This window comes from Triticum aestivum, chromosome 2A, assembly GCF_018294505.1.
Source record: "Triticum aestivum cultivar Chinese Spring chromosome 2A, IWGSC CS RefSeq v2.1, whole genome shotgun sequence".
NCBI classification, from domain to species: Eukaryota; Viridiplantae; Streptophyta; class Magnoliopsida; order Poales; family Poaceae; genus Triticum; species Triticum aestivum.
In genome coordinates this window covers 147,324,402-147,346,777 of record NC_057797.1, presented here as the reverse complement: position 1 = coordinate 147,346,777, position 22,376 = coordinate 147,324,402, and the positions used below count along the sequence as shown (strand labels likewise).

Sequence of the window (22,376 nt, the reverse complement as noted above, 5' to 3'; positions counted from 1 at the left end):
TCTACAGGCCTTCTTCAACGAGTTCTTTTTCAGGGTGGTGATATGCTACATCGACAATTTTTCTCTAGAAGCTCTTGGGTTTCAATAAGGTTGCAAGCTTAGAGACGGCAACGAGCTTTGCACATGCAACAAGACTATGAGAGCTATGATACTCAAGTCTTTACATGTCTTTAGGGGTTGGCATTTGGCAATTGGCAAGATGGGATGAGATACCTGATACCTCCCGTGATTTCTAGGGTCAGGGCGACAATGAGAATGCACTGCGACCAAAGACAAAAAAACGGTTGCCTGGTGACTTATTACGGTGAGCAAAAAAAATAATTTCTTTGTCAGCCCTGGATGATGAGGGCGAACATTTCGATGGAGTAGAGCACGTGATAATGCATGGGACAGGGAATGCCATGGTCTTGGGGCTGATACAGTACGGGACAAGGAATCACAGCCAGCTGCTTGTTTCACCCAAAGCCATTGTCCTCTTGTGACCGCCACTCGCGGAGACAAGCATAATAGGGCCATGAACCCCTGACAAAGAAGTTGTTATTTTCCAGACAACTTCTTCGCATGCAGCTGTAAACTGTCTTCTTCCTATGACACACAAAAATATGTCTGCTTGAAGAGAGCGACAAGCCTTCCTGGCATTTTCAACCGCACGAGTGACTGGCAATCACAAACAAGAAACTCCGTCCAACAAAGGGTCGTCAACAAAGCTAGAAAGAAACTCAGCCATTTTAGACAGATCAGGCTATCATATCATGTAACAAAAGGTCATATGATTCCAGAAGGGTCTTCCATCTTGTTATCATGCACGTGGAACAAAAAAACGGCAGCACCTCCAGCGTGGCTGATAAGAGTAGCCATACAACCGAACCGATCATCAAAACTATGACACCCTAGCTACAAAAAATACGATTAACTGCACTACGAGTGCGTTTACATCTCATATTTACTACCATGCCAGGAACATATTCTTTGCTTCTACCCTTTCCCTACTCCTATTTGTACAATTCGCACCTTTGTGCCTTGGTTGCACTCTCCTAAAGCTACGGCTGTACTTGGCCACCGATGTTAGAAAGAACAAGTAACATAGCACGGGTAAGAAAAAAAGAATGAAGTTAGCTTCACAGTTAGCTCTTTACAGCAGCCAGATGTTGGCACTGAACACCTGCTGGCCGAAGGGAAAAAATAGTCGACCATTTGCCAGTGAGACCTGCTGGCAAGAAAAAATTAGTTAGACCAGCACAGTTCAGTATATTGTTTCAAACTAAAGTTCTGTGTGCCATACCGTGGTGGGAGTACTGTTGTACTGTACAATTGCTTCGATGCATTCTACTTCCACTGGTCATTGCGTCCATTCACACGCCTTTTCTCGCCTTCAAAGACGCGGTGCGAATCCATGGTCCTTCGCATGCATCCGACAGGGCATGCATTTGCCCCGCAGGCAGATCAAAATCACAACACTGGAGTTGGTCTCTCAGATCACCCACCATCTTTTCCTCGCCTACTTGTAGATCTTGTTTTCTCTAACGTTTGTTTCGCTTGTCGGCTTGGATTCGATGCTTTCGAGTCCTATGAGCACATCAAAAAACATAAATAAACGAACGCTTGAGGTTGAGTAAACTGCAAAACATATAAAATAAAAGGATCAATACATTTTTACTGGCCAACTGAGCATTCTTAGACTTCTCTGCTTCTGCCTCTTTTTGAGCTTTTTTCTTCTCAAGCTCGGCTTGCTTGATATTCTCCTCGTGTGCTTTCCGGAACATTGTTACAAATGTCAACAGGGTAGACATAACTGCAAGAGGATGGTCACGATAGAGTAAATGTGAGGCATGTTAGCAAGCAAACACACAGAACATCATGGCTAAAATTGCACAGATCAGATATGCTTCAACCCATTGCATCCTCAGAAAATAATTCATATCCTAGAAAGTGTGTTTGAGCATGCCCAAGTACCATATGCAATTGAGTAGAAATTCCATGAGAAATAAACCTTTAGAGGTATTACAAAAATATATAACAAGCACACACTCATTAAGATGAATCAATAAAACTGGTATCATACCTTGCTCAAATGGGCAACGGACAGGATCCTCACCAAAATATTTGATCAATTGATCAGCCTTTTTTCCCTGCCAAAACAATGAAACGAGAAAATCAAATACAAGAAGAATGTATGGCAAGTAATCTTCATAGAACCGAACAACGAAACATACCACTTCAGAGAACAATGAAGACAATGACTGCACATCTGCTCCAGCATTGTCAGTGAACTCTTTCAGTTTCTACAGAATCAAGTAATACCAGTTTAGACCAAATACATTCATATGCACTCCACAACTTCACACAATCAGGAACTCAGCATATAAGATTTATTAAGTGAAGGAAATGCATGCGCACGCAGTTTGTGATTATAATTACTATTCAGGGAACCTTCAGGATACTGAACATAAACAGCCTGTTAAGGCATGGGGTTCGCATTTACAATCAGGTAATTTATCTACAAAATACGATGCAGAAATACTTGCGGAGTCAAAACATCAGGTAACTAACAAAGGAACCTGCGCTATTATATATCACATCCTTTAAATTTGGCTTCAGATTTATCCTGTTAAAACTAATGCATATCTGACTGTTTGAGCACTCGAGCTACAGGGATGTATTCACTTCTAAGGTCAGAGTACCAGCTAACTATATGTAAACAACTTTAAAACCTGAAATTCAAATGAGACAGTGTTTGACCTCACGGAAAATTTCTGACACTGGACCATCACTTTCTGAAGCTTTAAACTCGTGCTCAACTTTTTCCAGCCCTTTACTGACTGCTTGCATTTCTTCTGCTAACATTTTCAGTTGTATCTGTTCAAATGCATCAATAAGACGAAAGCATGTGCATCTTAAATGAACAGAAAAATACATATGCTACATAGTTAACTGATAGATTTTTCAATTTTTTGCGAGTGAACTGATAGAATATGACGAGAAAAACGCAAACCTTTGATGTAGCTTCTAAACTAACAAGATCCACATGGAAGTTCAAAAGCTGTGGTGATTTTGCAGCAAGCACCTGATATTAAGATGTTCTTTCTGTTAGCATGCATATAGGAGACAGAGACCAATGTGGTAATGTGTAAATCATTTGACTTAACTATAGTTTATTAGACCGAGGACTACAAGTGACCGTGCTCAGATGCTTAGATTGTAGATTGCTTTACGATACAGAACTGGCACATTGCATAAACTAAATGGAGTTTGTATTTTACTGTCATGCAAAGTCAATTAAAATCAATAACAAACACATTCAGAAACCTGAAGGTCAAAGTTGTTCGTATTATAACCTGGTTACTGGTTTAGTATTTCAATGCAGACTGAACACTGACGTGCTCAAAGTTGTTCGATTTCTGCCACTGCTTTAACTATTAGATGAACCCATACTGATTGACAAACTTACATGAAGTTGCATAATACAATCTCGATAAAAGACTAGGGCTTATTGAGTTACTGTTAGGTTTCATGTAGCTTTGCTTATATCTAGGATTCTGAAGACCCCGAAACTTAATTTATCCGATCTCCATATCCACTTTGCAGCGGAGAGTCACAGAAATCCAGAAATATGCTAGTTACTAGCACAGGCCATAGCCATCTGCCATTCTGTTGATTAAACACACCATGCCAACCTAAGTTCCACCATGAAATCGAATTAAAACTTCATGCCCTCAACGAATCTCCTGGCGCTGAACGAATAAATAATTTGATGCAGACCATGGATCATAGTTTACAACTACAAGTTACCCATTGGTGCAAGGATGTTAACGTACACATGAGAACTGACACTTCATTGCTCTGAGCGAATTTCATGACACTTAACAAATAAATAAATGCGGGCCATGGATTAGAGTTTGCAATACAAGTTACCTATTGGTGAAAGGGTACTAACACACACATGAGAACTCAACAGCACAGACCAGGTAAAAGGCATACCTTGCAGAGGTAGTGCATTAATGTCATCTTATTGTTTGTTGCCCGGGTATCTGTAAGTTTTAGCAAACTATCCAACCGGAAGCCAACTGCAGCACCTGTAAGAAAATATATAGATATGAACCTGGCAGCGAATGATACTTTTCCTCCACATGCATTTCTATCTCCAATTAATGACTTCAGTTGTCAATGCCTTAATGTTACAAGATCACTGCTATTCATTTCACAGGTCCCGTACAGAAGTTTCTTGTAATCCTTCTCTAAATCTCTAATCCGAATTGCCCATTTTGGAGGAACGTACGGAGTTCTTGAATCTTATGGTTGCGAGATCTTATGGGTTTCACCTCTAGCCTACCGCAACTTGTTTGGGACTGAAGGCTTTGTTGTTGTTGTATGGAGTTCCCGCAAACTTAATGTAATGTAAGACAAAATATGAACTTTATGATTTGGCATGACACTGACTAGCTCGAGACAGTATGCACACATAATATTCAAGTGGTGCAACTCCCTTCACATCATCTTTGCAATGCATCATACACCAAAATATGTTAATCCTACTCTTAAAGGATGCTGTATAAAAAATAGAACCTTAATATGATAGAATACTGTCAAACAAGCTATAAAAAAGGCTTACAAAATTCATATATTCATTCATGGGAAGGGCAGGCAGTTCTTATTACCTCTAGCAGTTCCCTGGTTCAACGTATTTCCAAGGAGCAGTATTTTCTTCATTATTTCCTTCAACTTGAGAGAACTTCGGATCTGATACAATTGAATTTGACTTAATAGACAGCAGGTGAAGATTAATTGCAAATCAATATGCCTAACTCTCAACATACCTCATTACATGAAGAGTCTATGGTTTTCAAACTTTTCCCAAGATCTGCGACTTGTGAACCAAACTGGATCTTGAAGGAGAATACTCTCAGTTTTGACTCCATTCGTGGGACTTTCATCAGTTCTAGGAAGAACTGCAACAAAATGCAATAGTTTGTTGGATACTGATAATACTCAAATAGGTAAGCATAACTGTTGTGCATAACTCGTAAGAACATTTCATGCAAAATTAGGTTTAACACTCGTATCTAACAGGCTCACATGTGTACGTTAGATCCAACCTGGCTATTTTAAATGCCAAACAAAGGAATGGATGTAAATGATCTTTGAGTCTTGGACTTTTGAGTCAAAAAAGGCTCAAAAACATAAATGTCTTTGACTAATGTTGCTGTGTTTTGATGTAAAATTAAAATAGTGATCGATTAAGACAAACCAAATATGAGATGTTGTGTTTTTCATGTTTCAATAAGTCTGGGGCGATCAAATTCAGAAAGAACAACATCAGTAAACTTTCTGATACTGGTATTAAGTACCACAAAAAGAATAAAAACATCATAGATCATAGATAATCATTACCAGTTCACATTTCCCAAGAAGTTGCTTGTCTCCGGTGTAGTTCTGACAAGAAAAATGGAAGGTGACGCTGTGTTAAAATGGGATCACAAAGGAGGCAAGGCAACATTGCACTAATACTCACCTTAAGAAGCTCCATTTCCTCTTTTGTAGGACAGAACTTTATGAGATTCTCCACTTGATCAACATCCAAGGTAGACTGATCCAGTGCCAGTGCCGCACTCTGTTGAAAATTTAGTGACTAAATAAATAATCTTATCATGTCATGCTTAACATTATCTTTGTTTTCATTGCTCAAATTCTTACCACCAAGTCTGGCAGCGGCATCTTCACTTTTGTAAGCATGATCTCCGTGTTGTTTGCCCTCCTCAACTCAATCTATTTACATAGACTACCAGATTAGATGAAACATGGCTTACAAAGGGATATCAGATGGGGAGACTAGTTCTTTCTCAAAACTATACAGTATAATATCTAATTATGCTATAGGGTTAAGTAACAGTGTACCTAAGCAAATGGTAGCAATCATATCAGGAAAATAAAAAGCAAAGAATCCCACTACAATCTGTACTCACCGCCAAAAAGGGAAAGAATATCTAGTTACTCTAAAGAGTTAAAATTACAAGGCAGAAATCACAGTCTATTGCTGAATGCTGAAATTGTTCATGCTAAAATGAGTAAAATTTTATACTGCGAATTTCATTACTCCCTCCGATCCATGTTACTTGTCTTGTACTATTTGTCAAGATACGGATGTATCTAACACTAAAACGTGTCTTGACAAATCTAAGACAAGTATATGGATCGGAGGGAGTAACCAAATGTTAGCATTTTACTTACCAGCTGAACTTTCTCTGGCTTTGATCCAAGAGATTTTCTTCTGTCGGTTTTGGAGGTGTTATCCGTTTTTGGTACGGCTGCTGGAAAAAGGCTCTCGAGTTCTGACAAATCAAACTCCGATACACTACAGAAAACAGTTTCCCACATTATTAAGATAAAAAATATCAAAAGACGTTGATGATATTAAGGTGATGTGATCATCATGGCATAGTGCTTTAACAAGATTTGAACAATGGCTTGGTCTAAAATTGATCCTACATCATGTACTGTACAGCACTAAAACTAAGAAGTCTGAATTCAACCTTATAACAAGTAGCAACCACTCCCTCCGTTCCCAAATATAAGTCTTTTCAGAGATTCCAACAAGTGTACATACGGAGCAAAATGAGTGAATTACACTCTAAATATGTCTACATACATCCGTATGTAGTCCATTTGAAATATCTAAAAGACTTATATTTAGGAACGGAGGGAGTACATCATTGGAAATGTTGCATGTATAATAAGCATACTTGAGATGAAAGTATATGTTTAAATGTTTAATCAAGAGGACAGAAAATTTACCTATGTGGGTCATCATTTCGCTGCAATTCCTCCAGAGACTGCCTTGCATAGCTCTTGTCACTTTGACCCAATGCAGCGGCTTCAATGTTGATTTGCGTGCGGCTGCAGCCCCAAAACCTGACCCTGGAGGACGTACAGCACCACGCCCTCTACCTAAAGAGTTTGCGGGATTGCCTCCTGGTGGTGGTGGTGCGCCTGGTGCTCTAGGAGGAGCTGGTGCACGGCCACCTGGAGGAGGAGGTGGAGGAGGCCCACCAAGCCTTCCTCCAGGTGCAGGTGGTGGTGGAGGTGCTCTCCCTCCAGCTCCAGGTGGAGGTGGGGGAGGTGGAGCGCCTGGTCGGCCTGGAGGAGGTGGGGGAGGTGGAGCTCCTGGTCGGCCTGGAGGAGGTGGGGGAGGTGGAGCTCCTGGTCGGCCTGGAGGAGGTGGGGGTGGTGGAGCTCCTGGTCGGCCTGGAGGAGGTGGGGGAGGTGGAGCTGCTGGTCGGCCTGGAGGAGGCGGGGGAGGTGGAGGGCCAGGACGTGCACCTGGAGGGGGTGGGGGAGGTGGAGGTCCAGGGCGTGCACCAGGAGGAGGGGGCGGGGGAGGTGGTGCTCCTGAACGGGTCATCGGAGGTGGTGGTGGTGGCGGAGCAGTAGAATATGATGTGGGAGGTGGTGGTGGTGGTGGAGGTGGAGCACCAGAACGTGTCGCTGGAAGCGGGGGAGGTGGTGGTGGAGGTGGAGCACTAGAACGTGTCACTGGAAGCGGGGGAGGTGGTGGTGGAGCTGGAGCACCAGAACGTGTCACCGGAAGCGGGGGAGGTGGTGGTGGAGGAGGAGCACCTGGACGTGTTGTGAAGGATTGAACTGGAGGCGGCGGTGGGGGTGGGGGCGGGGGCGGAGCACTTGAACTTGGTTTCGGTGGTGGAGGTGGAGGCGCAGGTGGAGCAACAGCACTGCCATTTAACCTTGGCGGAGGTGGAGGTGGTGGTGGAATGCTTCCACGGACCCCTAACCCTGGGGGCGGAGGTGGGGGAGGAGGGGGAGGTGCAAAGTGCCGTGTTTGTGCTCCAAAAGACATAGGAGGAGGAGGAGGAGGAGGTATGTTTGACAAGCATACTGAAGCCGGTGGTGGTGGTGGTGGTGGCGGTGGTGGTGGTGGAGGAGGTGGTGCTAGGTGTGTAGCTGAACTTGAAGAAGCATAAAATGGAGGTGGTGGTGGTGGGGGTGGAGCAGGAGCTGTAGCTTGGATTCTTGGCGCAGCTTGTGCAGCTGACAACAAGGGTCGTCGTGCAGGGAATCGAGGAGACAACATTGCATCTTGTGTTAAGTGATTGCCGTACAGCGTTCCAGGTAGTACTAGAGATGGTCCTTTCACAAAATTGCCTTTGTTATCTGTAGACACGGAACGGATAGCTAGTGCAGCTGGAGAACTGTCATATCTGGATGGAGGGTGCGATGGCCTACGCACAGAGGCAGTTTCAGATTCCTTCTTGGGTGAGATCCATCTACGTATTGTTTTTGGTTTGGCCGGCTTTGATTGTTCTTCCAGTTGTTCGTTATGCCCAAGCATTGCCTCCAGTAACACTGACCCAGGTGCATTACCTACTGGTATCTTCTTTGATACTGAGGACAAGGATTTATCATCCCTAGCTTCTATTTTTCTTTGAGGAAGAGGCATGCCAAAATCCTGTCTGCCACCACACTCTTCTCGCTTGGTTTTCATTTCTATTGATATTTCATTAGCTGGTAACACAACAATACTATCCTGCAGACTGCTTTTCTTCGCATGTATGGTATCTCCAAGATCAGATTTTGATTTACTATGATTCAGTCTTCTGTCAGCTGTATCAGCAACCTTAACCAGTTCTACATTGTAACTGTTATTATCTTCTGAGACAATATTCTCAGTAGCAGTTCTGTCTATCTTTGAAATAACACTCTCTTCCTTGACAACAGTTTTTACCTCCTGCACAAGGTTTCCATTATCAACTACTGCTTTCTCCTCATAGATCAGTAGCTCACTGTCCAAAGTTACTGTGTTTTCGGTAATAATCTTGATGTCACCATTCTGGTGTCCTTCATTTGGCAATGTCCTTAAGTGGATATCCTCGTCCACACTTGATAATATTCTAGGAGAACTGAAAGCAGTGTAGTCCAGATCAGTGTATGTCGATATTTTCGTGGAATCACCTGTGTGACACTGAACTTCATCACTGCAACTTGGATCTGTTGCAGTAACTAAAGTTTGTGCAATTACACCTTTCGTATCCTCCTGACAGTTTGATCCAAACTTGCGCCCTTCTGAGTCTATAGAAGCAGCAACCACCTGTATGTCCTGCACAGCATTGTCCTCTTGGTCACTTATGTTGCTTAGTTTAGACTTCTCGAGAACCTTGCATGCCTGCTGTAAACCTCCTGGATCTTCCAAAGTTGGAGTAGGTGCTGGCCCGTTGTCATTCATGCTACCTGAATTTTCGGAGATAATAATCTTCACATCCTCATCAATCACATGCTTCCCTAGGCTGCCGTTTTCCTGAACTGCCACCCCACCATCCGATTCTGTGTTGCCAACTTCTAATGAAATTCTTCCGTCAGTTGACTGAGTATCTGGATCTCTCCTAGCATCATGCCAATCCTCCTCTGCCTCATAAAACTCATCTCCTGTATCTACGGAAGCAACATCAGTCTCATCTCCGTCGTCGCCTACCTCTTCTAATGCAGCAGCGGGCTTGAAGGAATGAGGGTCTGAAAAGAGTACCTGGTTCAGAAGCTCTATTCTTAGATTTCATAATGCACAGGAGACAAACAGAAAAGAAAATTGAAGAAAGGCATAGAAGCAGGTGAATTTAGCACCTCAGCTCGGAAGTCCCTTGGGAACTGATTATTCACATTCCACGCAGCATCAATATCATCACGATTCAATCCAAGGACATTTGATTGAATGAATGCAGTGTTGAACATGACGCGGAACATTGTTTCCTCACGATCTAGTTTTTCGCCAATGTGGATGCATTCAAGAACCACGTCTCCCTGAACACGGCAAGAAGCACTAATTTTCACCGAAACTTCAGCCTGCATTGCAACCATCTGTCAGAGTAGAACTTGGGTAGTGATAAATATCTCCACAGCTTAGGAGTAATCATTACCTGCCCATGCCGCTGGAGATGTTTCTTGGTCCTGGGCGTCTCAAAAAGAACCTTTGCACTCTTGTTACCAGGACTTGAGTCTTGCCCGTGAATACGCAAATACGGCCTACAGCCCCCTTCGGAATCAAATCTAGGAACTGTGTGGAGAACTACAGAATCCAATATGAGAGGCCGGCTAACTGGAGGCCATTCTGAACCACTTCCATGTCTTGTTACATAGTGCAAATACCTCAGATGAGAAGACTGGGGATTCAACTTTAGGAATTGCTGTATGAAGTCCCTGCGAGCCTGCTTGTAGACCATCTCTAGAGTCTTGTGCTCACCAGTGTACGTTTTCCGATATAGAAGTAGTCCAGCCAACATGAATGCAAGCACTGGCCATCCCCCTCTTTCACAGTGCATTAGAAGCATGTTCTGCTGCCCTTCCACTGACAACCAATTTTCACATGATTTCAAGAAATGGTGGATCATCTCGAGCTGAAGGAGTGGGCAACCTTCGTATTGCTGTGGGTAGTCCATGACTGTCATGTCGTACTCAGACAATACATCTGAAATCCGACTCCTCTTGTCCCCAGACCAGAAATTGGAGACCATGAATGACGCATCGGGAAAGTAGTCCTGCAACTGCGCAACAATGCCACTCAAGTAATCCCTGTACTCATCCTCACCCATGGCCTCCACGGCGAAGCAACAGTCGAACACTGAAACCAACATACCGATTGAAATTAGCACGGTCTCATGCTCAAATTTGCATCGTTCAACTAAGACTACAAAAATGGAGAACAGATCAAGTGCTGGCATGCTACCAGGAACCTCATCTTCATACTGCATATGTACTAAGCTCATGTTTCTAGACACAGCAAAGTATTTTATCCGCATGGTTTCATCAAGAGATAAGCACGCCATTATAACTAATAACTAGGTTAAAGGGAGTGAGCACCAACTGAAAATGTGGACATAATAATGCAGGCACTACTAGATGATTGTTGCATGTTTATAAGAAAAAAAATGCAATTAAATCCAAAGCTTCCCTAAGGGCCAGCATCCGACAAGGGCAAGACAAAATTCGAATATGGAAAGAAATAAAGCCGATTTAGCAGCTAAATCTGAGTCTTGTGCGCGCACACTGACGACCCAGAACTGGAGCGAATTCAACTTAACATCAAAATTTACTAAATCTAGCTCGCAGTGCTTCCGAACGCACTGAATTCCAGCTCAAATAATAGCGATAAATCCCCTGAAAGCAACAGTTCCCCGGAGCCCGAACCCCAAGCCGCGGCGAAAGCCCAAAATCCCCCTCGGAACAAGCAAATCCCCGCACTCCGGCGGCACGGCTCGACCCAGGGACGCGGGCATTATACCATAGACGCGCTCGGAGATCTCGAGCAGCCGATCCGGCGTCTTCTTGAGGAAGAACTTGCGGAACAGCGCCATCCTCCTCCTCCTCTTCCCCTCCCTCCCCTCTCGCCGCCGCCTCCGCCTCCCCGGCGGCCGGCGAGCTCCTCTGACGCCTCGAGCGGCCACCGATCGGCTCCGATCGGGGCGCCAAAGGCATGGGGGCGGCCCCGCCCCCGCCGCCGGCGAGCTGGGGGCAGTGGGCGACGCCCGCCGCGCCCCCTGGCGAGATCTCGCGCGGGCGGCCGACGCTCGCTCGCCGCGGCGGCCCTAGGGTTCCGCGGTGGCGGTAGGGGTGGTGGTGGTGGTGGTGGTGGGGAGGCAGCAGGCGGTCGAGGCGCCGTGCGATTGGGACTCCTCTTCCTCTACTACTGCTGCCGCTGCCTCTTTCTCCTCTCGCTGTTTAAACTCTACTTTAATTTTTCCCTTTCTCCTCCTCCCCCTTTCTTCCTCCCTCTCGCTGCTAATCTTTCCCCTCTCGCCGCGCAGCTGCTTCCTTCCTTGCCGAGTTTTTACTGCTGCGGCCCGTGCGCTTTTTCCGTTTTGTTTTCGGCGCCTTCTGCGGTGAATGTTTCCGTGACAGCGGTGGAGGCTGCGTGCTCTGCTCTGCTCGGCGACGCTGGTCGTTGGGGCCAGCTGCGGCGGGGACGGAGTGTCAGTGACCTGACGTGGACTGGTTAGGCCTGGGTTGGCGTGCGGGCGCGGAGAGGATTGGGCCTCGGGGGCTCTGCCGGTACGGACGTCTCCGGATTTTCCTTCTCTTTCCTTCCATTGCAGGCGAGGCGACGGACGGACGACTCGGATCTGGCCGAGTTTAGGGCTCCTTTGTTCATAAGATAGGAATATTGTAGGAATAGGAAAATCATAGGAAGTGAGATGACATGCATCTCAATTCTTATAGAAAAGGAGATGTCATTTGATGCATAGGATACGAATTTTTCCATTGAGTCTTAGCTAATGTTTTTTTCCTTCAAAATGTGAACGATTGATTCCTATCTTACATGGGAATATGAATCCATTCCTACAAATCAAAGGGCTTTAAAAGAAATTTTCCTTTGCAAATCCTATCCTATAGAAATTCTATGAAATTTCTATAAACCAAAGGAGGCCTTAGCCCGACGATTCTTCACTGTGGCTCCCCTAAGTTCCCGGGGATTAATGAGTGGGGAGGTTGGTGTGAGAAGAAGATCGTTGACATGAACGTGCATGGACTTGCTATTTTCTGGGAGGATCATGTGGTGCTGGTCAAATTGTTCTACTGCCAATTCTGAGCAAATTATATTACTGCCATTTGTACCGAAGGTATTTGAGCTCAGGTGGTGCATCAGTTATTTCTAAAAAGGAAGTACAATACAGATTAGAAGATGAGATGGATTTTTTGTATGACTGTAATGGGCGAACGGTTATAAATACTTTGATGGGAAGAGATAGTAGTAGTGCCAGCTGCCTCCAGGGTCAGTTCGGCTGCTTCTATTCTTAATTAATTAATAAACTATAATACTAGAGTACTAAAGTAGTAGAGTAGTGTGCATTTTATGTAGTAGTACTATACTAGCTCTCCAACGGGAGCAGCATTTTGTTTGTAATGCGATTATCAATGCATCCTCACGGATCATGGAATAACTTTTTCCTCTGAACATGAAATAATTTATGTTTTCAGATGAGGCATAGCGGGGTGCACTTCTTAAATAAATTGGGAAAAGGAAAAAAGGATCCGTGGTGCTTGAAAAGCGTATTGCTGCATAACAATTGTACAATAGTGGTAGTACTAGTAGTTGTATTAAAATGTGACCACCAACAACCAACAATATTAGGACAAGAAACGGTGACCCCAGCAGCATCTTATCTGCTAGGTCCGGCAAGCAACGCATTATTGTCGCCTCTCCTTGATGTGGAACTCAACTCATGTTATCAGCCCACTGTTAGAGAACAGCGGAAATTGACGCTGCGATGTTACCTAATCTGCTCAGAAAACAGTTTAGCATGCGTGCTAAATTGAAGAAGTGACCTAGCTAGCTGACGGAGTTCGGATAGGCAGTAAATTTGGTAACGCTCAAGCTGCAGTGAAGCAGTAAATTTGGTAACGCTCAAAGCGTAGCGCCACATTGAACCCACGAAATTCCACATTATTCTAGAGGTGACATTATCATCAAATTATTTGTATTATTTACCATCTATCTACTTTACAAAATACGCCAAATAAATAAGTCACCGAGGTATCCGTTCTGAAACTAAATCGCCAACAACTGTTGAAAAGACGTCTCCAGAAAAACTTCACCCGCAAGCAAAGACCCACCTCGGCAAATCCAACGGCGTAGATCGCTCAGCACCCGACAAACGGACGGCTCCCCGCGCCCCACGCCCAGGATCCCATGCGGAGGAGCGAGAAGGGAACAAGTGGTGGTGGATGGCCGGGAGGAGACACGTGCAGACATGGAGAAAGGGGCCGCGCGCCAAACGTGGGGAGAAAAAACTGTAACGTGGTCAATTGTCAAAACGGAAAAGGTTACCGCACGGCGTGGGTCACTTCACTCACCGGCCGCCGTCGACAGGAAGGGGTGTGCAGGGCAGCGACGGCGACGGCGAGGCTGGACGGAAGCTTGGGAGATACGGCGAAGGCGGGCGATCTGAAAGAGTACGTACCGGATGTGTACGGGATGGCGACGCCTGCGTTTGTCGATAGCGTTTTGGGGCTTCCGGTACGGAGATGCGGATGGCGCTGAGCGGTACGGGGACGTGGGATGTTTCCTTTCTCTTTTTTCTTCTTTCCGTTTTGCCTTCCGAGATACTGGGGCGACGCGCGAGGCGGGAGCGGGATACAGGTGTGTGGAGACGGGGCGTGGGTAGATCTCCACGTCGCGGGGGAGCTCCACCGTGTGGCGGCCCGGCGGCATGCGGGCCGTCGTCACGTCATGGGTGGCTGACCGGTACGATGTCGCGGCCCGGCGAATCTCGGTGGCATAGCATAGCAGGGGCATGGAAACATCTGCACCTGCACGCGCCGGGCCACCGGGTGGGTGTGGGTAGCATAGCATAGCATGCATGCATCCTCTCCGTAATGAAAGCGGCGGCACACGCGTCACGGGGGCGTGCAATGAATCCAGACCACCGGCGCTCCCTGCTCCGATCCTAGAAATAAATAATCAACCGCGAATTAATCACAACTCACACTCTCGCAAGATGATGGGACCAAGACAGTATGTGGTATGCATGATTTTACCCTGTTCCAATTTTATTTTAATAAAAGAAATTAGTAGTACGTATCATCATCTTGCTTATCAGTACTCATGCGCCCGCTGCGTGTTGCTGCTGTGGCAACGTTGTTTCAACAGTGCGGCTAATTGTGATTATTTGCTCATCAGCATCCAGGGCATTACGCGTGCAATAATCACGCCGTTTATCCGGCGTCATTACTGCCACTTATTCACAGTTCACTCCGATCGAGCGGCAGCCCCCGTCCCCGTGAGCCACGAGCCTCCGCACGTACTCCTACGTAGCCACCCTGGGTATAGTCCTCACCATTTCCATAGCTGTATAGCAGGCGTACGTGTACACATACTGCAGCAATGGCGCGCTTACGTACGTACATCTCGTCCCCGCGTAGCACGCACGGACGCTTGGTGTACAAACGACCGCGACAGGCCACCTACGAAAAAGATGGCAGGAGCGTCTGACAGGGTGAGGCCCGCTCTGCATCCCTTCGCACTTTTTCTCTAACGCCGTCAGGGGCAGCGATGATTGCCGTCGTCCGTCCATCGGCCCTACCCGCTAGTCACGAAGCCTAGTCCTACGTGACGTGACTACGTCCTTCTAAACTGAATTAGCGATACGATCGCTCAATATCCATACCGGGGAGAAGAGCACGCCAGCTCGCTCGCGTCCAAGCGGAACCCGGCCGGCCGGGCGACCGAGTGGAGTGTGATCAGCTGGCTGATGGGATCTTGGCTCGGAAATTAGCCCGCGTCGTGGCACATATAATACGGCGATCGATTTGGCGCTGCATGCGTGGGTGCAATGATAGAGGGGGGGCGTCAGCGTCCAGCTTTTCGGAGGCGCCACTGCTCGGTAGGTGTCGCTGGTCGCGCCCGCAGAGGGGCAGCTCGCTAGCTAGCTAGCTAGGGTGGCCTCACGCACGCACGCAGGGAGGCGCCCGCTGGGCGTGGGCTGCACGCGGCGGTGCCGGAGCCGGGCACATGCCGCTGCTCCTCCGCTTTTCAGCGGCAACCGGAATATTGGCCAGCCAGCCAGCCCACCGCACCGTACAGCATATGGACAGTATAGAATTACCCGAGAAACACTTGCAGTGTGTGCGTGTGTGTACTCGCCCAGGGCCATGATCACCACCACTGTTTTCAATATGCCCGCGGGCTCCAAGGTTTTAACTTTACGATGGTACTGTACTCTGATCCTCATGATCCTTTAATACGTTTCTGGGGAGTACTGCACCGGTGTGGGTGTGAATCAGGTGATGCCGAATCGGCCTGTTTCGCTTTTCTGAAAGTCTGGAATGGAAATCAGGATATTTTACCGATGGTCCTTTAATAGATGGGATCGAGCATTTGGGTTTTATAGTCGTAAAGCAAAGTTGTTAGGGTGTCTGAGGTCTGATCCTGACGGGGGAGTTCGTTTCATCTGTGTCTGTCTGGTGCGATGCGATGCGACGGCAGCAGCGGGTTCACGAATAGAATAGCTCCCCACCTAAAAGCGGCCTCCAAATACACATCGCTTTCCGCTTATCCACGGCGGCCGGCACCCGGTCGTCGGTAGGCACGCACCCATCGTCCGTCCGTTCCTCCATTCGTACTCCACACCGCGACGCGCGCGGCCGCGGTGCACGGCCGGCGCGCTTCACTCGCGGTCGCACCCGAGTGCGGCCGAGGCCTGGCGCCGTGGCCTGCCAGCCGAGCCACGTCTATTGCGTCGGCCCGCGGCGATGCCAACTTCACTACTTCTCTGGGCCGGAGCAACACAGGCCATTGGCCCATGACTATTCTTAAGTTTTGAAGGCTACACAAGAAAATACTGTGATTCAGGTCGAGAAAATACTAGTGTACTAAATACCCCTAAATTGTCTAAATAAACAACCCTAAAAGAACTAGTCTCTACTTCTCTACTACTAACTAGTATAATGTTCGTGCGTTGCCACGGGCTTTTGAAATATTTCGCTGGAATTACGTAAACATAATGCATGTTAAATTTCATATATAAACAAAGATAGCATGGGCACAATCGAGTAATAATTTAAATCCACTTCACTTGCAATGTAAATCGATAACAAAAAGTCAATTTGGCCATGCATACATATAAAACGATGATCTACCTAAAAATCGGTTACAAATTAAGATCTATTTAATGCGCTTAAGAAATTCTCGCACAATATCAGAAATGTTGTATTTATCTTCATTGACACGATATTTGAGCAAGTATAATAAAAACGTCTTCCTCAACTCGTACCCATCATGCACAAGCAATATATGCAATTAGCATGAATCCTTCAGGTTGAAGGTCTTAATATGTGTAACAGGGAATACTCACTGTACAAATCAGAAACTAATTCTTTACCATTCCACTAGATCATAACAAAAAAATAGCCAAAAAATCTCTGCAATTTGCTAAATTAATATTATCTTGAATATATAGTGATAATGCAAATAAAATGTATTAGTATGGTCATGATGCATGTTAGTTCCAAGGGAGTGCCTTTGCGATTAACTAACAAGAAATTTATGTTTTAGTTGAACTCGCTTGTCGCTGGTCTTTCTCCAATTTTTTGTGTTCTCTCTTCACTCATCGATCCAACCACTTCCACTACACCCCACTTGAGAGCATCGACATCCTGGCACCCCAAACCGTCCCTATACGCATGGTCGAATGGACCGGTCACTAACAGCTATGATGTCTGAACCTCCGCCTAGTTGTTAGTGCAATGTGCGTATGCTTCAGAGATAGCAATTTCGAAGGCAACATGCATGTGCTTTCACCTCTGAAAGAGCTATAGAATATGCTGACTTACCTATGTGCACTTCCTAAATCAGGCGAAAAAAATTTATTTCTATCGGCAATATAAAAAACTTAATATTAGGTCAAATTGAATAATACAGCAGAATTGCCATTTCAGAATTTTCATCCATCACTGAATACAAAATGAAGGGACAATGTCCACTAACCATGCAAATATGTTGACCATGGGATATTTAGGCTGGCATATATGGGAAACCAAAGCTACAAAATGACTCAGTATGTTAGGGATAGATAAAAAATACTGTAAAAGGGATAAAAACAAATCCGCAGCAACTCACGACCCTATGAACTCGTATTCTCAGGGAGCAAGCGAGTGAAGCCGCCACGGCAGGCTAGCACCGAGGGACAAGGGTGACAACTGCCTCCCCATCCAGTGCCTAGTGATTTTGCCGGCGCCACTTTCATCATGAGCCCACCAATACCACTCGTGTGTTGTAGAGAAACTATGAATTGAAATTATCATCGAAAGCAAGAAAATGAAAATGTTCCTCTCCTCTCCCCTCCCTCATGTGAAATACCCAATTCATGGTTGCCTCACTACATTCAGCGTAGCTCGGATGTGCAATGTTCTCCTCCAACGCTTAACAAATTCATCATAGCTCACAACTGGACGGGCCTTGCGGGTTGAAGAAAAAAAATCCAAACCTAAACAAAAACAACAAATTGAGGACAACTTACAAGGTAAAAGCGAGGAAGCACACACCTACATGCTCAAACAGAATAGAAGATGCAACTACACTATATAATTTGGGAAATGCTTACCATCACCCAGCGGATCGCAGTGGCCGCGTCCGCCACCTTCCCTGTGTGACACGTGTCCAATTGAGGGCGAGCATACCATCCTTCATCGAACACGCTTCTGCAACAAGTGCTATGTTTCTGAAACAGACGCGGTGTTGCAATGGACTATGACGGTTTATGTTTTGCAACAAAATCTCTGTTGCAGAAATTTTTCTGCAACAAGACCTTAGTTGCAAAAATTGCAAAACAAACTCAGGTAAAAAAGAAAAAATTGCGACAAAACAGCTGCTGCAACAAGACTCGTGTTGCGAAAATAAAATAATTTTGCAACAAAGTCTGTGTTGCAATGGTGAAGACGCATTCAGCCGCTCCATGCAACACATCATTTTGGCTAGCGACCCGGCTGATCTATTAAAAAGATCAGCCGGCGGACGCGTAGCACGCCCCATATAATTCACTCATTAAAGGAGGCATCACTCACTGTTCAAGTCTTAGATGTAATTTAGATCGGACAATAATAATGCAACTTGCACATTGAATTTATGGAAATTGAGACAAAACAATATGCACTAAGAAGTTTTGAAAATTCAATATGGGTCATACTACTATATAGTCATATTATCTGCATCATCGGTCCTCATAGGGATTTGCCATCAAAGGGTATAATGAGCCGTATTGATATAGGGTGGAGCTTTATGTACAGTGTTTCTGACATGGAACAACCATCATTTATTGATGGACCCATCATGCTGGTACTTTATGGTCTCGCTGTTTACCACTTTTCATAGACCGGCTTACACACGTTCTTGGTCCGGCTCCCAGGCATACCATGGAAGCCAGGGCAGGCGGGACTGGGATCCAGTGACTGCATTCACAGCAACATGCGCCCAGTTCAGCCATCCAAACATTGGCGCAAGTGAAAACAACCCCCACTTTTCTTTTTGACATGAAAACTGCCCAACACTTGACGCTCAGGCATTCAGTGCAACAGAACATAAAGGAGAGACTCGGCCATTAGACATACAAACAACAATTTGTGTTCGAGTCATTAAAGAGTACAAACAGCATTTATATATTCAGTACTACCGAATTTGATACATTAAAATTCAGACTTAGCAGTCCTTAACACATCAAAAAATAGCAGTCCTGTATGTTGTACCAAATCATCAATATTTAGGCCCCGTTCGGCAATGCGCCGGCTCGTTGAAATCCGTGGATCTGCGGAGCATCGTTTCGCCCGCTCCAAGACTTTTCACTGCAGCTCCGTCCGCTCCCGGAGCGGAGCAGTGGAGCGGATGGACACCGAACGGGGCCTTACACTCAGAAAACCCATTCATCACAAGAAATTTCAGAAGCACTTAGTTAGAATTCAGTACCACTTGTCATTGACATATCAGAAGCACTTAGTTAAAATTCAGTACCGCTTGTCATTGAAATTCAGAAGCACTAAAAATTCATATTCTGGCCAAGTGCTACTATTGATCTCGTTGCTAAACAATACAAGAAGATAAGCACGGATGTGAAAAAAGGAAAGCATTGGAACCTCTCTAACTTGGAATGCATGCTGCCATCAGTACATATACATGATTGGGCTTTATGTGGAAACATGAGCAGAGAAGATACTTCAGTTATTTGAAATCGATGCGAGTCAAGGATATTTTTTAAAGTAGGATATGCCAAATAAATGAAAGGATGCTGCAGATATGCACTTTTATTAAGACTAAGACAAGCTGTCAGGCAGTACATTTAGAGCGTCGACCCTGCCCTGCCCGCCGGCATGGTTCGCCATCGCAGGCATCACTTTCCCGTCCAGCTCGCACTCACCGGCTGCCTCTCCCGCGACCCGCTACACAACTACGGGGCTCCTGCTTCCATGAAAACGCAATATAATTTATATTCACCAAGAAGCAACAGAAGTAAGATCACTACATTGCATCCTAGTATGATGAACCATTTATGCCGAGATACATACGGAGCAACACATAGGTTAAAGTTAAATCTAGCAATATAGTACACTTGGCACCGGGTAAACCACAGATTAAACAATGTGGTAGATAGTTGTTTACCTGAATGCTGACAGAAGTATACCAAGTAACAAAGCTAGTTACTGGCAAAGCTCAATGCCTCCAAACCAAAGTTTAACTCCTAATACGAAATGTCTCCGAATCAAGCTAGTTGTGGCCAAACTTTGGAACCTGAAAAAATGGAGTGGAAAACAAAATTAGGAAATGCAAGAGAAAGAAAGTAACATAGGATAAAATGACCTCATTGCTCCAAACATATACAGTACTGCTAAGAAATCTCCTTATTAGTTCTTTTTATAGAATTAGCCCATTGATGAGATAAAGATACTAAATATAGTTATTTCTTACAATAATCTCTGGAAGATTAGTATTACACCAAATGTTGCCAAGAAACATATACACCAGGAGAAATGGTTCTGTTTTAGAGAACTAACCGAACAAAGAGACTTCAACTAATAAAGTAGCACATAATCCGTGATGTAATCCGTAGCCACACACTTATGCCACCTTGGCTCTACCCTATTAGTGAAATAAAAGATGACATATTTTTAAACTTAATTATTATCACATCAACAAAGAAAAAAACAAAAGTAATTTACTACTCCCTCCATCCCAAAATAAGAGTCGCTGAAACTCATCATGCAACGGAGGGAGTACTATAGTTTAGCACGTTTCTCTTTCACAAGTATAGCAGTTGAATAATGCGCAGCAATCTGAAATCCTTCACTTACAAAGAAAGAGGGAAGACATAATACAGGCTTGTTAGCTCACCCATACACAGATGAGTCAGTGATGAAGTGGATTGCCAAAAAGAACATACGGGGAATAATCATATCCATGTGTGGCATACTCAGCTCCACCCTTTCTCATCACTATCTTTGGTCACTATATTTGCTAGCACCACACCAAAAGTATGAAATTCCTCACGTTGAATACCTATAAACAAAAGGAGAAATAGGAGGTTATGTCAGCGACCAATCGAAATCATCGAAACTTCAGCACATCAGTACAATGTGTTGTAGATATTTGATTAATGGATGCAATCAACTTACGCATATTTCTTCATCTTCGGATTCAGGGGTGCAGGTCCTGGATGGATTCTGTGGTGCGCCTCTATGGTCAATGCAAGCTGCGGGGAAAGAAAAGTTGAGATGTGATATCTTCAGACCAAGAACTACAGTTACAGGTTCAGATTTGCTTCAAATCATTTAGGCGCAACCAAGAATACCGAGATTAAACGTTCGCTTGTAGCCCTTGATGAATCTCAGGATCTTCTCGTTGAAATCGAAGTCGGGGTTCCAGATCAGGGACCCATACCCGAAGACCCGCACCACCATCTTGTTGTTTGTTTCCCCTGCAGACAACAACAAACTGAGCGCACAAGAAGCCATTCCCCTTCCTCGAACAATAATGTCAACATCGCCCCCAAACCAAAAGCCCCAAAACAGTTCAACAAAATCCCCCCAAAAAGGTACGGGTAGGGGTAGGTGGATTCGGTTACCTAGCACACCAGAAAGAATGCCGCTGGTGGGTCGGCGGCGCGCGGGGAGGAGCATGATGGGGATTTGGCTCCTCTTACCTCACCCGCGTCTCCTCTCCTCCGCCTGCAGTCTTCTCTCGTCGGATGGATAGATAGGGGTTTCTGGTCGGAGAGGGGGGAGAAGAAGACAGTGGCCTTCTCTCATCTCCTCCGCCATGGTCTCCTCTCCCCGGTTCATGCCCACGCCCATCGGCTCCCTTGCGGCGCTCGTCCTTGTTGCCCGCGCCGCAGCCGCGGCCACGCCCTGCCAAGATGATACAACAATAAGAAGCCAGGGGGTGAATCATTATCCTTTAGCAGGGACACCATGATGTTTCAGCGTCTTGTCATTGCATTGAACAGGAAAGAACCTTCTTAGCAAAGGTGCATCGCTATTACCTTCGGCGGAGCGAATATTGCCACTGAACAACACTCATGATGCAAGATAGAAATATTATTAAACGGTAAGCTAGTTCAAGTGATCATGAATAGCAAGGGAAACGGCGTGTTTTATCACTGATATTATATAGTTGAAATCTCAGTGCACATGACATATATATTTTCTAGCAATACCAAGCTTGATCTCAAATAGAACATATCCACATTACCCTCAGGATAACTGAACAATACCTGACTATGGGTCACCCAGTTGAATCCATCCATCTTGGCACCAAAATTGAAAGTTCCAGGTAGCTCCAGCTTGCCAAATAAAAACAGAATGATTATGATTTATGCACCTAGGTGATATCCCTCTGCAGA

The 22,376-nt window shown here is 45.3% G+C and overlaps 1 long non-coding RNA gene and 1 pseudogene across 2 annotated transcripts; both read right to left on the bottom strand.

Annotated features, from left to right (window-relative positions):
- Positions 1-726: 726 nt before the first annotated feature.
- Positions 727-11,812, bottom strand: LOC123188069 (formin-like protein 5; annotated as a pseudogene).
- A 7,641-nt stretch (positions 11,813-19,453) lies between these two features.
- On the bottom strand, positions 19,454-21,376 carry LOC123185038 (uncharacterized). Of its 2 annotated transcripts, XR_006493146.1 has the most exons (5): positions 21,151-21,376; positions 20,870-21,034; positions 20,533-20,617; positions 20,141-20,269; positions 19,454-19,939 (listed from the first exon to the last, which is right to left on the bottom strand). It is a non-coding gene; the product is annotated as an uncharacterized lncRNA (long non-coding RNA). The 2 variants fall into 2 exon arrangements; XR_006493147.1 differs by lacking the exon at positions 20,533-20,617.
- Between the last annotated feature and the right edge of the window lie 1,000 nt (positions 21,377-22,376).